Raw genomic sequence first — 17,798 nt, forward strand, 5'->3', positions numbered from 1 at the left:
TTTTAAAATCTAAATATAGGAAAATGGTCATAATTTACTCAACTTTGGTTAGAGGTCAAAGAACCTCCGATGACATGAGCATTTCGAATTTATGTTCATTTATTTGCGCAAACACATATGTGACATTGCTATGGTTCATAAATATTTTATAGTTTTGTCTATTATGACATAAACTTTGTAATTTCTGAGATGATTTGTTTATAGGAAGTTGAAATATTTATTTGAATATAGAATTTTGTTTTTTTAATTTGGTAATTTTTGAAACGATTATGGTGAAAATTTAAATTTACTTTTTTAAAAGTTTCCATAGTTTGTTTCCTTGGTTAATGCCATGATGCCATTTCTATAAGAAAATTCCCATAAAAAATTTTTAATTTAATTTAATTTAATTTACGTATTTCATATTTCTGTTCAAAATCTAATTTTCTTACATATCCTAAGCATACTAAATAAAAAAAAATCTATAAAAATTGTCATTTTTTACAATTCAGGCAATGTCACTGAAAAACTTTTCATTTGAAAGTTCTTGGTTTTTTTTGTTTGCCTTTTGGTCCTTTGCCAATGTAAGTTGATTTTCCACACAAATGACTTTATCATTGGCATAAACATTTTCTACTGTAATTTTGCACCATTTTCAACAGAGTATAACAGTGTCATCAGGATCTCTATATAAATGCATCTTAGAAGACATGATGCAGACTTATGTTCGTATGTGCTTGGAATTTCAGTTTTGTTTTTTATTACTCCCATGTATGAAAATACGTGCCGACATTGAGAACAATTTTGACTGGGAGTCTTCAGTTGACACTTTTAAGTTGTAGTTTATTGTCTATATTCAGATGATGTTGCTACGGCATATGGAAGACATTGAAGTTAGAAAGATGGTGGTAAAGAAGAGTTATGCAAGGCCTTGCAGTCACAAGATGTGAAATACCTTTCCAAGCTTCTAAGTTTTAAGGAAATAAGATCGACTGAACTTTTTATATGGGAGATATATGAAAAAAGCGAACCATGTAAACTATCGGTCCAAAGAATATCATTTGGTTCCAAGTTTCAAGTAAAACGGATAAAAGTTGTAAAGTAGAATTGAAAGATCGATCTATATAGGCGCTATTTCGCAGGCCTGTAAAATGATATATGAACAAGTATATACGGTCGTAAGTTCGGTCAGGCCGAATCTTATGTACCCTCCACCATGGATTGCATAGAAACTTCTACGAAAGACTGTCATCCACAATCGAATTACTTGGGGTTTGGTATCTTAAAACTTCTTAACATCGTTTTCTAAATTGTGAGTTAGTTCGTACGTGGTATATATTAGAAAAAAAGTTATGTATAGGTAAGTCAACAAATAATAAACGAATAAACGAAAATTGAAATATAGGGTTCGCTTATATGGGGGCTATATAGAACTATGAACTTGATATGGACCAATTTTTGTGTTATTGGGGATCGATTTATCTGAGGGCTATATATATATATATATATATATATATATATATATATATATATATATATATATATATATATATATATATATATATATATATATATATATATATATATATATATATATATATATATATATATATATATATATATATATATATATATATATATATATATATATATATATATAAGTATAGACCGATATGGACCTAGTTAGGCATGGTTATTAATGGCCATATACTAGCACAATGTACCAACTTGGATGAAAATTGCTCCTCCAGGAGGCTCCAAAACCAAATCTCGGGATCGGTTTATATGGCGGCTATATATGATTATGGACTGATATGGACCACTTTTGGCATGGTTGTTAAATATCATATACTGCCACCACGTACCAAATTTCAACCAGATTGGATGAATGGAGAAGTCCAAAAGGCACCGGAGGTCTAATCTGGGGATCGGTTTATATGGGGGATATATATAATTATGGAATGATATGAACCAATTCCTGCATAGTTGGTGGATACCATATACTAACATCACGTACCAAATTTCAACCGAATAAGATGAATTTTGCTCTTCCAAGGGCCTCCGGAGTTCAAATCTGGGGATCGGTTTATATGGGGCCTATATATAATTATTAACCTTTTTCGACCAATTTTAGCATGGGTATTTGAGGCCATATATTAACACCACGTACCAAATTTCAAGTGAATCCGAAGAATTTTGGTCTTCCAAGAGGCCCCGTAGGTCAAATCTGGTGATCGGTTTATATGGGGGCTATATATAATTATGGACCGATGTGGACCAATTTTTGCATGATCATTAGAGACCATATACTAACACCATGTACCCAATTTCAGCCGGATCGGATGAAATTTGCTTTTCTTAGAGGCTCCGCAAGCCAAATCGGGGGATCGGTTTATGTGGGGGCTATATATAATTATGGACCGATGTGGACCAATACTAACACTATGTACCAAATTTCAGCCAGATCGGATGAACTTTGCTTCTCTTAGAGCAATCGCAAGCGAAATTTGGGACCGATATGGCCCATTTGCAATACCATCCGATCTACATCAATAACAACTACTTGTGCCAAATTTCAAGTCGGTAGCTTGTTTCGTTCGGAAGATAGCGTGATTTCAACAGGCGGACGGACGGACATGCTCAGATCGACTCAGAATTTCACCACGATCCAGAATATATATACTTTATGGGGTCTTAGAGCAATATTTCGATGTGTTACAAACGGTATGACAAAGATAATATACCCCCATCCTATGGTGGAGGGTATACAAATTTCGTCAAATCGGATTGAAAATATGCCTTGTAAACACTGAGGACATCACAACAAGCAATACAAGGGTAGTCCGATAAACATTTTGTCTTACCGCCAAATGCAAAAGTGTCGCAAGAGCGATTTACACAAATACGGCTAGAGTTGGAATTTCAGCCAAATCGATTTCTAGAACTATGGAGAAGGGACAATATTGGTTAATGATTCGGTTCTTTTTTATACTATACCAAAATGCTCAAACTTGGTGGTCCTATCTTTTCTGAAAACCAGAAATCATATTCATTACATGCTAGTAAACAGGACAAAGGTTAAAACATTTTTGAGAATTTCGATAAGGCCTTAAGGTAATCCCAATTTCCACCGAAGATCAATGATGGTTTTTATGTGCTTACAAGTTGAAAGTAGTTTTTCCTCTTTATAGTATATCAGAATGATGCTGATGGGAAAAGCTGTGAAAGTTTCCCTTAAATATGCTTATGTATACAAAGTTATGATTTCAATTGTGGCCTATGATATTATGTAGATATCTTAGATATATTAGGTGTGGAACGAACAAGGAATAATTTTCATCTAAAAAATTAAAAAAAAAAATTCAATTCATATGTTTTCAAAAGGAAATGTTCTGCAGTTCAAATTATTGCTGCATTAAAATATAGGAAGTTTTTCTACAACTGAAATGTAAAAATTGGCGATGTCATGGTAAGTATGTATGACTTGCATAAAAAGGTATCATGGGAAAAATTAAGATAGTGACAATGATAAGTCCCCGGTCTAACAAAGTCCACGGTCTAACAAAGAAAAACACATTTTTTTTGTCAAAATTCGTTTTTATTATTCAACATAGTTCCCTTCAAGAGCGATACAATGATTATAACGACCTTCCAATTTTTTGATACCATTTTGGAAGTACCCCTTCGGTTTTGCTTAAAAATAGGCCTCAGTTTCGGCGATCTTCATTGCTGCCAAATTTTTTTCCTGCGAGCATCCTTTTGAGGTCTGAGAACAAGAAAAAGTCGCTTGGGGCCAGATCTGGAGAATACGGTGGGTGGGGAAGCAATTCGAAGCCCAATTCCTGAATTTTTGCCATCGTTCTCAATGACTTGTGGCACGGTGCGTTGTCTTGGTGGAACAACACTTTTTTCTTCTTCATATGGGGCCGTTTTGCCGTGATTTCGACCTTCAAAAGCTCCAAAAACGCCATATAATAGTCCCTGTTGATGGTTTTTCCCTTCTCAAGATAATCGATAAAAATTATTCCATGCGCATCCCAAAAACAGAGGCCATTACTTTGCCAGCGGACTTTTGAGTCTTTCCACGCTTCGGAGACGGTTCACCGGTCGCTGTCCACTCAGCCGACTGTCGATTGGACTCAGGAATGTAGTGATGAAGCCATGTTTCATCCGTTGTCACATATCGATGGAAAAACTCGGGTGTAGTACGAGTTAACAGCTGCAAACACCGCTCAGAATCATCAACACGTTGTTGTTTTTGGTCAAATGTCAGCTCGCGCGGCACCCATTTTGCACAGAGCTTCCGCGTATCCAAATATTGATGAATGATATGACCAACACGTTCTTTTGATATCTTAAAGGCCTCTGCTATCTCGATCAACTTCATTTTATGGTCATTCAAAATCATTTTGTGGATTTTTTTGATGTTTTCATCGGTAGCCACCTCTTTCGGGCGTCCACTGCGTTCACCGTCCTCCGTGCTCATTTCACCACGCGTGAATTTTGCATACCAATCAATTATTGTTGATTTCCCTGGGGCAGAGTCCGGAAACTCATTATCAAGCCAAGTTTTTGCTTCCACCATATTTTTCCCTTCAGAAAACAGTATTTTATCAAAACACAAAATTCCTTTTTTTCCATTTGTTTCCACAATAACAAAAGTTGCTTCACAAAAGACGCTCTATCTCACAAAATAATTTACTTACAGACGTCAAATTTTGACACGAATCATTTGAAGGTTGGTACTATATAAAAATAATATGCATTTAATACTAGCGACGCCATCTATGTGTCATACCGGGGACTTATCAGCCAACCTGTTACTTCAATGCTGATTTTATTTTAAAAGGGTCTTTCTTCGATAAATTCCTTGGTTATTCCGTTCCAGAATTAGAAAATGAGCCTTGGCTTCTATCAAATCTCTCAATGAGGTGACTGCTCCAATTCTAGTTTACACAAGAAAATTAATGATATATTACGACTAGGATCTATTCAGCAAAACTCATGTAATTTAGCATATATTGGAACTTTCAATGATATCATCAAATTGGTCCTCGGCTCTCGTAAAATATCTCAACGAGAAGGTAACAATAGGAAACCACAGAAAATCAGCGATCCATATTGATTAGGAATTACTAAAGGCTACAAATACATATTACCTCGAAGATTCTAATATCATAAGTTGGAACATAAAATGGTATCAAGAAAATGGTAATCGGCTATAGTTAAATCTCTCAAAAAGAGATCTAACCAGTTCTGAGAACAATAGGGAGCAACAGAAAATAAGCAATATTGGTTTGGAATTTTTTACTACAGGCTTTAAATTATATCAGGAAAAACGTCATAGAATCTCATAAAATCTCTCAAAGAGATGGCAGAACAGTACTGTGAATAATAGGAATTTTATCTACACTGATTAGGGACTACCTACCTAAGTTCCAAGATACCAACTAGTTTAGGTTAGGTATAGTGGCAGCCCGATATTTCAGGCTCATTTAGACTATTTAGTCCATTGTGATACAACAGTGGTGAACTTCTCTCTTATCACTGAGAGCTGCCCGATTAAGCTCAATGACAAGGGACCTCCTTTTTATAGCCGAGTCCGAACGGCGTTGCACATTGCAGTGAAACCACTTAGAGAAGCCTTGAAATACTCAGAAATGTCACTAGCATTACTGAGGTGGGATAATCCACCGATGAAAAACTTTTTGGTGTATGGTTGAAACTGGGTTTGAACCCACGACCCTGTGTATGCACGGCGGACATGCTAACAATTGCAGAACGGTGGTTCACGGCAATCCCAAATAGGATATAATGGAACATGAAATATTATCAAGAAAATGGTCATCGGTTCCTGAACAGTTCATAGAACAATAGATTGTCACAGAAAGTGATCTTTATTGATTATGAACTATTTATCATAGATTTCAAATACACATTGCTTTGAAGTTCCAAGATCCTACATTAGATACATTGGAACACAAAAATACTGTGCCGAAAATGGCACCCTAAAACTCTGTCAAGAAGATGACGGAACAGTTCTGGGAAAAATAGAAATTCAATGAAAATCAGCCATCTATATTGATTAGGAATTACTTACGAAAGACGCCAAATAGATATTGCGTTGAAGATTGCAAGATCCTAACTAGGATATATTGGAACATGCAATGCTAGTATAAAAATGGCCATAGAATCCCATGAAATATCTTAACGAGATAGTTGAAGAGTTCGCTGAACAGAAAATCAGTGATCTATACCAATTAGGAACTACTTTTCAAAAACTGTAAATGCAGATTTGTATATTCCAAGATCCTAACTATAGGGCTGTTTTCTTGGATACCCTAAGCCGTGAAGGACTAAAAGAAAACAGAGTACTTGTTTATCCAGAACATCTCCCAAAAATGCAACACTGTCATCAGCTGTTTAAAAACAATAACAGAAAAGAAGTGAAATCTTGCATTTTTAATGAATGAAATGCCCCAATTAGTAATAAATATTCACTTCTGCGATTATTTTTGATACTGTACCACTTTCATGTTTTTCGATAAATTAATCACAATAAATTGCTATTGTAAATGTGAAGAGAAGAAGTCACTTTATCAAAATACAATCTGGCAACATCGGCGCGACTTGCACTGATGAGATATTCTGAATAGAACACCAGTGCAACGATGTTGCATCCAGTGTTAAAAGAAAACAGCCCTTATGATATATTGGAATATGCAATTGTACCAGGTTGGCTGATAAGTCCCCGGTCTGACACATAGATGGCGTCGCTAGTATTAAATGCATATTATTTTTATATAGTACCAACCGTCAAATGATTCGTGTCAAAATTTGACGCCTGTAAGTCAATTAGTTTGTGAGATAGAGCGTCTTTTGTGAAGCAACTTTTGGTTATTGTAAAAAAATGGAAAAAAGGAATTTCGTGTTTTGATAAAATACTGTGTTCTGAAGGGAAAAAATACGGTGGAAGCAACAACTTGGCTTGATAATGAGTTTCCGGACTCTGCCCCAGGGAAATCAACAATAATTGATTGGTATGCAAAATTCAAGCGTGGTGAAATGAGCACGGAGGACGGTGAACGCAGTGGACGCCCGAAAGAAGTGGTTACCGACGAAAACATCAAAAAATCCACAAAATGATTTTGAATGACTTAAAATGAAGTTGATCGAGATAGCAGAGACCTTAAAGATATGAAAAGAACGTGTTGGTCATATCATTCATTAATATTTGGATATGCGGAAGCTCTGTGCAAAATGGGTGCCGCGCGAGCTCACATTTTACCAAAAACAACAACGTGTTGATGATCTGATCGGTGTTTGCAGCTGTTAACTCGTAATACACCCGTGTTTTTCCGTCGATATGTGACAATGGATGAAACATGGCTCCATCACTACACTCCTGAGTCCAATCGACAGTCGGCTGAGTGGACAGCGACCGGTGAACCGTCTCCGAAGCGTGGAAAGACTCAAAAGTCCGCTGGCAAAGTAATGGCCTCTGTTTTTTGGGAAGCGCATGGAATAATTTTTATCGATTATCTTGAGAAGGAAAAAACCATCAACAGTGACAGTGATTATATAACGTTATTGGAGCGTTCGAAGGTCGAAATCGCGGCAAAACGGCCCCATATGAAGAAGAAAAAAGTGTTGTTCCACCAAGACAATGCACCGTGCCACAAGTCATTGAGAACGATGGCAAAAAATCATGAATTGGGCTTCGAATTGCGTCCCCACCCACCGTATTCTCCAGATCTGGCCCCCAGCGACTTTTTCTTGTTCTCAGACCTCAAAAGGATGCTCGCAGGGAAAAATTTGGCTGCAATGAAGAGGTGATCGCCGAAACTGAGGCCTATTTTGAGGCAAAACCGAAGGAGTACTACCAAAATGGTATCAAAAAATTGGAAGGTCGTTATAATCGTTGTATCGCTCTTGAAGGGAACTATGTTGATTAATACAAACGAATTTTGAAAAAAAAAAATGTGTTTTTCTTTGTTAGACCGGGGACTTATCAGCCAACCTGTTATCATGTAAATCTCTCAACGAGATGGCTGAAGAGTTCAGTGAACACTAGGAAAATCGTGATCTCTACTGATTGGGAACTACAAATACGACAACTATTTATTGCTTTGAAGTTTCCAAGATCGTTAATAATATACAATCGAGTACACTTCTCACTGGTAATATCAATGCTGAAAACAGGCTTCCTATTAGTCCAGTTTCACATGTAATTTAAATATTTTATTATAATCCAACCTAACTTAACCTGCACCAATAATTTCCCTTGTGAAAATTAAATTTCCTTCTCGAACTATTACTTTACTGGAACTATTAAATTACTTTCCATATCCATAGATACTGTCACAACATTCCAAAAGCTTAGCTAATTTTTATCTCATTATCTCAAGTGATTTATGCCAATGTCCTAAGTTTCATACAACCAACGAAATTTGGCCATGTGTAGTTGAAATTTTCCACACCAAACGAATTGAGGGTTTAGCTTGCCATTACACATAGTAAAGTTCATTAGATATGTTGGACTACAAATGTATTTATTCCCTTCTCTCCTCATCTGCTCCCTTGTGTCCTCGTGTGTATAGGAAAAATATTTTTATACACATCAAACCATTTTGTTCACCATCAAACCGCTTAACTGATTGAAATGACCAATTTAACACCATGTCAATGGTTGTAAAATTGTCAAATACATGCGAGAACATTTACTCTTTGAATTTTATTTTCAATATAGTTTTTTTTGTGGTGTCTGTTTTAGATTGGTTTTCTGGTATTTATTTAATTGCAACTTCATGATCATACACTGGCGACATTGGGTTTTGCGGAATTGGGTAGGAAAGGCTATTGAAATTTTTGATGAGGGCTTGATATTCAGAAATTCTAAGATGCCTGGGAAAACCAATAGAAGTGCAAAGGATGCATCGATAAGAGCAGTGATGTTGTTGCTCTTCAAATTTCTTTGTTTACCACAACCTTCAAAGGGAGGCTTGAAATCGTTAAATATACCATAAATACCTAGGAAAGGCTTAGATATATTAGATTAGGTTGGGTATAGTGGCAGCCCGGTATTTCAGACTCACTTAGACTATCCGGTCCATTGTGATAGCACAGTGGTTAACTTCTCTCTTATATTATTCGACCCGTTTTGTCCATTCCTCCAAATCCATACTCCAATTTTTGTACACCTAGACCCCGCTTTGCGTTGTTTCGAAGTTGCGTCGCTGATGAGTTAGTACTAGTTTTCACTTAGCGTCGTTAGATTTTCGAAGTTGTTATCGGTATCCAATGATTGCATGGTTTGCCATAGAAACTCATAATTCACTTTGCGTCGTGTTTTTTTTTGGAACGTATCTTCTACGTAAAGCGAGGTCTAGGTGTATTTCTGAATTTATAGTTTTCCTGAAACCAATTTAAAGAACAGGGAATTACCTTGGTGTAATGAGTTAGTACGCCCACCTTGCATACAAAGGGTTCAATCTCAGTTTCGACAGGACACCAAAAAGTTTTTTAGCAGTGGATTATGGTGACATTTCTGAGCGTTTCAAAGCTTCTCTCAGTGGTTTCACCTCAATGTGAAACGCCGTTCGAAATCAGCTATGAAAAGGAGGCCACTTGTCATTGAGCTAAACGTGGAATCGGGCTCACTTAGTGTTAAAAGAAATTCACCACTCAGGTATCAAAATTGACTGAATAGTCTAGGGGAGCCTGAAATAACGGACTGTCACTATTCTAACCTATAGAACAGATGGGATGCGGATGGTGCCTTAGCTGCTAACGTTTTTACTTATTTTTGATCATTCAGTTTCCTAAGCTAGCTCTCTGAAGGTTGTCTGAGGGTCAGAAAAAGACACATGGTGTGAATCTGTTATTCTGAGTATTCCCAGGACGTTGTGTCTCATTATGGGATAGTGAACAGCTGGATATAAAAATGGTTAGGAATAGTTCCTGCGTTTAGCTCGTTGAGGATAGGAAGAATCTGAATAATCTGCTAGGAAGATTCTGCTTATCATACTCTCCGGTTTTGTACGGCTAGAGAAGAGGGTTGGACGTTTGCTACTCGAAGACATTCTTCAGTAGATTTTTCAATGTGTTCAATATCCCAGCAAAAAAAAGCGTCGCCAAAAAAGTAATGAAAATGTTCTTTTTGGATCCGGAAGTGGTGCAAAATTGACGCAGAACTGATGAATTTAACATGGGCTTGTCATAGGATGAAGGTCATCCATTTCAACATCCGGTGCACTGAATTTGGATGTAAATTAAAAAATTCTGTGATATTTTGGCAAATAAATAATTTTTATAATTTTTTATAACTTTTAATGGATTCTAGGTTATGTTAGGTTAGGTTAGGTGGCAGCCTGATGTATCAGGCTCACTTAGACTATTCAGTCCATTGTGATACCACATTGGTGAACTTTCCTCTTATCACTGAGTGCTGCCCGATTCCATGTTCGGCTCAATAACAAGGGACATCCTTTTTATAGCCGAGTACGAACGGCGTTCCACATTGCAGTGAAACCACTTAGAGAAGCTTTGAACCCCTCAGAAATGTCACCAGCATTACTGAGGTGGGATAATCCACCGCTGAAAAACTTTTTGGTGTTCGGTCGAAGCAGGAATCGAACCCACGATCTTGTGTATGCAAGGCGGGCATGCTAACCATTGCACCACGATGGCTCCCTAACTCTTGTCTTAGACGTTTCACCTCAAATATTTTCAAAAATTCACAATTTTTTCAGATTGGATTTAGCATTTTTTTCGACAAAATTTAAATAATTTGTACCATCTTATGAATTCTTAAACTATTTTTAACCAATTTGGAACAAAAAAATTTTAAATTACCCATCAAAAATATGAAAAAAGCATGTTATAAAAAATTGAATGAAAAGAACTTCCTGTGTAGTTAAAATAAAGAACATCATTGGGAGTACATCTTCTGGAAGTGTATTTAAAGTTGTGCCTTTGGAAGAACTTCCAAATTTTTTTGCGGGGATATTCATGGTGGAACCATTTGGGTTAATCGTTGTAAAGAACTTGTCGGTTTTTATCTTCTGGAAGATGACCATGTGAAGGCTATATCTTAATCGATAATCTGGGGGTTCTTGACTAATTGTCTGCAGAATGCAATTGTTCTTTTGTGAGCATCAAAAATGGAGTGCAAATGTTCCCCTTTCATTTGTCTGGATCCGAGATAGATCTTCCCGATCTTTGGACACCAAAATTTTATGTTACGTACATTATTTGTTTAGTTGGACTCACCTCCAGAGTAGAGGTGTGTACGTGAGTAATATTTTTCTTACACTCACGCACGATATTGTTTGGTAGGGCTCACATTCACGCAAGAAAATGTCGTGACTCACGAACAAGGCCGTAGCCAGGATTTTAAATCGGGTGGGGGGGGGGGGGGTTTCAACTTAAAAAAAAATATTCATATAATCTCATGTGTAGAAAATTTTATTTATGCATAGGTATGTATACAATATTTTTATAATATTAAATTGAGCCGAAGGGCAAGAATGTTTTAGTCGAAGAAAAATGTGATTCTATATTATCGATTTTTTATTTCGGTAGAAAATGTTGTCAAAATTTTATTTCTATATAGAATTTTTGCAAAATTTTATTTTTATAGAAAATTTTGTCAAAAATTTATTTCAATTGAAAATTTTGTACAAATTTTATTTCTATGGGAAATTTTTGCAAAATTTTATTTCTATAGAAAAAATTTTGCTACATTTTTTTTTCTACAGATTATTTTTGCAAAATTTTATTTCTATAGAAAATTTTTGCAAAATTTTATTTATATAGAAAATTTTGTCAAAATTTTATTTTCTTTAAAATTTAGTTTCTTGACAATAATTTTCCAGTGAAATTTTTGTTGAAATTTAGTAAAAAGTACCTTTCCGCTCAAAAAATACCTTTTTTGTACTTTCTTAAAAATTGTATTTTCCATCCCTGAGTAACTGGCAAAGTGACCAAAATTTTTAAAAGAATATGCACGTTTGGAAATATCTCTTTATTGCACTCTCCAAGTACTTCCATCGCTGAATTAGGCAGGTTCTTTTCGCAGGTTTTGCGCCATTTCATTTACACATGTGTGTTTGGCTGTTTCGTTGTTGTTGCTATGGCCAAACAAAGCGAGTCATGTTCACAAAAAGAACAACAAACACAAATAAAAAGCAGAAAGACATTTTCCAAAAATGAAATTTGTGGTGCGAGAACAAAAACAATTTGTTTTTTCGACCGTCGTTTGACGGGCTTTTCAACTAGTATTCTATGATTTGTGCAAGTTTTATAGGTAAGCGTTTTTCAAAATAAAACCTCCAGCTTTTCTTCAACATCTTCGATAAGATTTTTCTATGCAGCTAAAAATATATATTTATTTATATAAAAATATTCATTCATTTCGGGGGGTTTGATCCCCCTCATCCCCCCCCTGAATACGGCCTTGCTCACGAACAATTTAAGTAATTTTTTTTTGGGATGTGTGTGAAAACATGAATATGATTAAAATCAACAGCGTTATTAAACTCTTAATATGTCAGGTATCATTAAAATTGTAAATACATTCAACTCGAAAAAGGTTTTAGGTCAGTGGGCGTGATTATTTTAGTGACCGTATTTTTCCTAAATTTGTTACTCATACATACTCACGAAGAAATTATTTTCGTGACTCACGCTCACGCACGACATTTGGTTTGTTAATCACGCTCACGCATAATCATGCCGTTGCCATCAGCGTGACTCACGAAAATATTCGTGTCACGTGCACACCTCTACTCCAGAGTCCAACCGTACAAATATTTTAGAGAAATTTTTTTAGGCATATGTTTGTTCTTTGAATTTTGTTTAACCTACATCACTGTCCCTTGAAAAAAAAAAGAAGTAACTTTGGCATACATGTCCTATTGCAACAAATAACAATTTTTTTTTCGTTTGTTAAAATTCTTGTTAAGCGGGTGAAGAGATAGCAAAAAAATCGAATAATTTTTATGGGATTGCTGTGATTTGATTTTTCCCATTGGCACGATGCAATAGCATATGAGGACATGTGTTGCATATTTCCATTGATATTCATGGAGAGGACTTAGCGCTCTAAATAACGACAAAAAATCTAGATTAGTATAACACAGAACCATGTAAAGTGTATTTTACATTTATTGATTACTTAGTATTTTTTTTATAAAGTTTTAAACAATGGATACAAATGAGGTGAGGTACGTAGATAAATGGTGGAAAGTTTTAAAGTTAATTGTTATTTTTGGATGAAGTTTTTAATAGAATGAATTGGTTATTACTACACACCATAGGATGACGAAATATTGACCTCAGACCCCAATATTGACCTCAACGACAATGTGTTGGATATAAAATATCACGAAAATTAAAATGTTTAAAGATATTAAATTTATTTATTTATTAATTTTCTGAAAAATTTTTTTTTCTCTGGAAATATTTCTGAAAATTTTATTTTTAAAGAGAATTTTCTGAGAATTTTATTTCTAAAGAAAATTTTCTGAGAATTTTATTTTTAAAAAAAATTTTCTGAGAATTTTATTTCTACAGAAATTTTCTGAAAATTTTATTTCTGTAGAAAATTTGGTCAAAATTTTAATTATATAAAAAATTGAAGTACCTCTTAGTTGGAGAGGAATGTTTTGCAAAAATCTACCAACACATCAATAATTCTACAAATCTACCAAACAGTAAAAATCTTATTGTAGAAAAGCGGATCGGATGAAATTTACTCGTCCAAGAGCAGCTAGAAGACAAATATGTGGGTTGGTTAATATGGGGGCTAGAACTAACAGTGGTCCGATATGGCCCATTTGCAATACCATCCTACCAAACAGCTACTTGTGCCAAAATTTTTAGTGGATAGCTTATGTCGTTCGGTGTGATTTGAACAGACAGACGGTATTGCAAATGGGCCATACCGGACCACTGTTAGTTCTAGCCCCCATATTAACCAACCCACATATTTGTCTTCTAGCTGCTCTTGGAGGAGTAAATTTCATTCAATCCGCTTTTCTACAATAACATTTTTACTGTTTGGTAGATTGGTAGAATTATTGATGTGTTGGTAGATTTTTGCAAAACATTCCTCTCCAACTAAGAGGTAATTTTTCATATAAATAAAATTTTGACCAAATTTTCTACAGAAATAAAATTTTCAGAAAATTTCTGTAAAAATAAAATTTTCTGAAAATTTTCTTTAGAAATAAAATTCTCAGAAAATTTTCTTTAAAAATAAAATTCTCAGAAATATTTCCAGAGAAATAAAATTTTCAGAAAATTAATAAATAAATCAATTTAATATCTTTAAACATTTTAATTTTCGTGATATTTTATATCCAACAAATTGTCGTTGAAAGAGGTGATCATTCATTCCAGGAAAAAACTGTTCTTCAAACTAAGCACAAGAATTTGATCAACAACTTCAAAATAAGATTCTTTTAAATTAGTGGTAAAATTTTCTTCAAAGTTTGGTAGGTTATTTTCGGCACGAGTGGCAACCGTGCTTCCGGAGCTTCGTTTGTTGCAAAAATTTTATGTTTTCAATAAAAAAAGTTATTTTTGAACCAACAACACAGTCCATTTCGTTTATAACAAGCACTATTCTTTTCTGACTTTAAGTCTTTAATAAGGCACATTTTACACTTTTTTGTGTTCGGTCGAAGCAGGGCTCGAACCTAACCTAACCTAAGGCAAACGTATCAACCACTGCTCCACGGTGCCCAACTAAATGTTTGTTTCTGTTAAACAAAGTTTGTTTAGTCAGCTCGTGGGCGCCGCAAGCTATGCTTTATAAATATAACTTATATGGATAATTATCTATTGATGACAATAACAGCTACGTAGCTCAGTGGATAGTGTGCCGGCTTACAAATTGCATGGTCCGCGGTTCGATTCTCCGTCCAGGCGAAAGGTAAAATTTAAAAATTTCATAAATACGAATAATTTCTTCTACATTGTTTGTATTACAGAAAAAGGTGTTAAGAATTAAAAAAAAAACTCGTGGAAGTGAGAAAGATGTAAGGGAAAGCGCAATTAGCAAAAAAATTGTTTTTTGAGTTAGTCTTTATGAAATGGTTTTTACATCCTGGAAAAGAATAAACGTTTATCACAAAAAGTATATACTTTTCTTCGAAATAAACTTCCTTACAGTGAAAAGCAAATGAGAAACGAACTTTGTTTCTCTAAAATTTCGTTTGGGAGGAAAGAATTATTTTTTGCGTGTACATTCCCTTAAAATTCCATACTCATACTCTTGCCGTAAAATTGTGAATACTACCAACTGCTTACACAGATTTTCTTATTTAAATCTTTGCATTTAAAAAAAAAATAATTACAATATTTTTCTATTAGTGAAAACAAACAGCAATCATAGATAAAATGAAGACTTTCGTTCGTTCTCCAAAGCTTTATCTTTATTTATATACTCATACGATATTCTATGAGATGAAGTGTAGAATAAATAAATGCTTTTATTTTATTCATATTTCAAATGATTTATTTATTTTTTTTTGGAACATAAAAAAGTTTCGTTTTCCTTATTTCTTACAATGTTATATCATTGTAGGGACTGATTGAGAGTATTAAGAGAAATAGGAAAAAAACGAAAAAAAACCCAAAGAATGTATTGAGATGTGAAATAGTTTTAAATGACCTAAGTAGTTATTGGGAACAAGTTTTTTAAATATTTGGTCTTTACAAATAAAGGGTAAATTGTTAGGGACATTTGGAACGATCATTAATTGCGAAGTTATTCTATCATGTTTGAAGATAGATACCTAAAGACGATTCTATCTTGGAGTACTCTTTAAGTTTTTGTGGCTCATAAGTTTATAGATATGCAAGTGATACAAAAAAATTTCAAGTGAATAAGTCAATAGAGAGACTTATGGATCTACAGTGTCCAGTCCAGCAAGATTTCTGCTATTATAAGAATGCCTACGATTTTTTATAACTCAATGAGAGGTTGGGAATTTGTATGGCTTAAACTGCATATGCTACCTTATATTTTAGTTATTACAAATTCTCATGTAATCATTCCATTTCACAGTGGCCTTTATAAAATTCAATTTCTCTTAGTCTTCTGAGGGGGAATTTTATAAAGTAATTTGCATTTATATATTTAATAAATAAACTCTTCATTGAATAAATTTATGTTTATGTTCTTATGTACCTCATGCATGGTAACCCATTCAAACACTTAGGAATTGCATCAAATTTTCTCATGTTAACAAATGGTTTTTCAATTTTAGTTTTGAAAAGAAATTTACACAATTCTAAATTATGTTATTCAAATATGAATTTGTGAGATGTGAAGTAAATATCTAAATGGATTTCTTTGTAAACAGAAGTTCAAAGGAATTAAACATTAAAGAACGGATCCTCAAAAGAAACATTATGGCTGTTGAATAGAGTATTCGTTAGAGGAATATATTCTAGTAATATAACAAGTATATACGGCCGTAAGTTCGGCCAGGCCGAAGCTTATGTACCCTCCACCATGGATTGCGTAGAATCTTCTACTGAAGACTGTCATCCACAATCGAATTACTTGGGTTGCGGTAACTTTTGCCGATGACAAGGTATCTTAAAACTTCCTAATACCGTAATATATACCATAGTCCATACGTGGTATATATTAAACTTAAAATTACCGATTAAATACATATATAATTAAGTTTGACAAAATTTTCTATAGAAATAAAATTTTGACAAAATTTTCTATAGAAATACGATTTTAACAAAATTTTCTATAGAAATAATATTTTGACAAAATTTTCTCAAGAAATAAAATTTTTACAAAATTTTCAAAAGATTTAAAATTTTGACAACATTCTCTATAGAATTAAAATTTTGACAACATTTTCTACAGAAATTAAATTTTGCCAAAATTTTCTATAGAAATAAAATTTGACAAAATTTTCTATAGAAATAAAATTTTGACAAAATTTTCTATAGAAATAAAATTTTGCTAGATTATTTTTGCTCGAGTGGCACGCATGATTATGAACCGATATGGACCAATTTTTGTGTGATTGGGGATCGGCTATATATAACTATAGACCGATATGGACCAATTTTGGCATGGTTCTTAGAGACTATATGCTAATATCATGTACCAAATTTCAGCCGGATCGGATGAAATTTGCTTCTCTTAGAGGATCCGCAAACCAAATCTGGGAATCGGTTTATATGGGGGCTATATATAATTATGGACCGATATGGACCAATTTTTGCATGGTTGTTAGAGACCATATACTAACACCACGTACCAAATTTCAACCGGATTGGATGAATTTTGCTCCTCTAAGAGGCTCCGGAGTTCAAATCTGGGGATCGGTTTATATGGGGGCTATATATAATTATGGACCGATATGGACCAATTTTTGCATGGTTGTTAGAGACCATATACTAATACCATGTACCAAATTTCAGCCGTATCGGATGAACTTTGCTTCTCTTTGATGCTCCGCAAGCCAAATCTGGGGATCGGTTTATATGGGGGCTATATATAATTATGGACCGATGTGGACCAATTATTGCACGGTTGTTAGAGACCATATACTAACACCATATACCAAATTTCAGCCGGATCGGATGAAATTTGCTTCTCTTAGAACAATCGCAAGCCAAATTTGGGGGTCCGTTTATATGGGGGCTATACGTAAAAGTGGACCGATATGCACCAATTTGTGCATGGTAGTTAGAGACCATATACTAACACCATTTACCAAATTTCAGCCTGATCGGATGAAATTTGCTTCTTTTAGAGCAATCGCAAGCCAAATTTGGGG

The sequence above is a fragment of the Haematobia irritans genome, chromosome 5 (assembly GCF_050003625.1).
Source record: "Haematobia irritans isolate KBUSLIRL chromosome 5, ASM5000362v1, whole genome shotgun sequence".
NCBI classification, from domain to species: Eukaryota; Metazoa; Arthropoda; class Insecta; order Diptera; family Muscidae; genus Haematobia; species Haematobia irritans.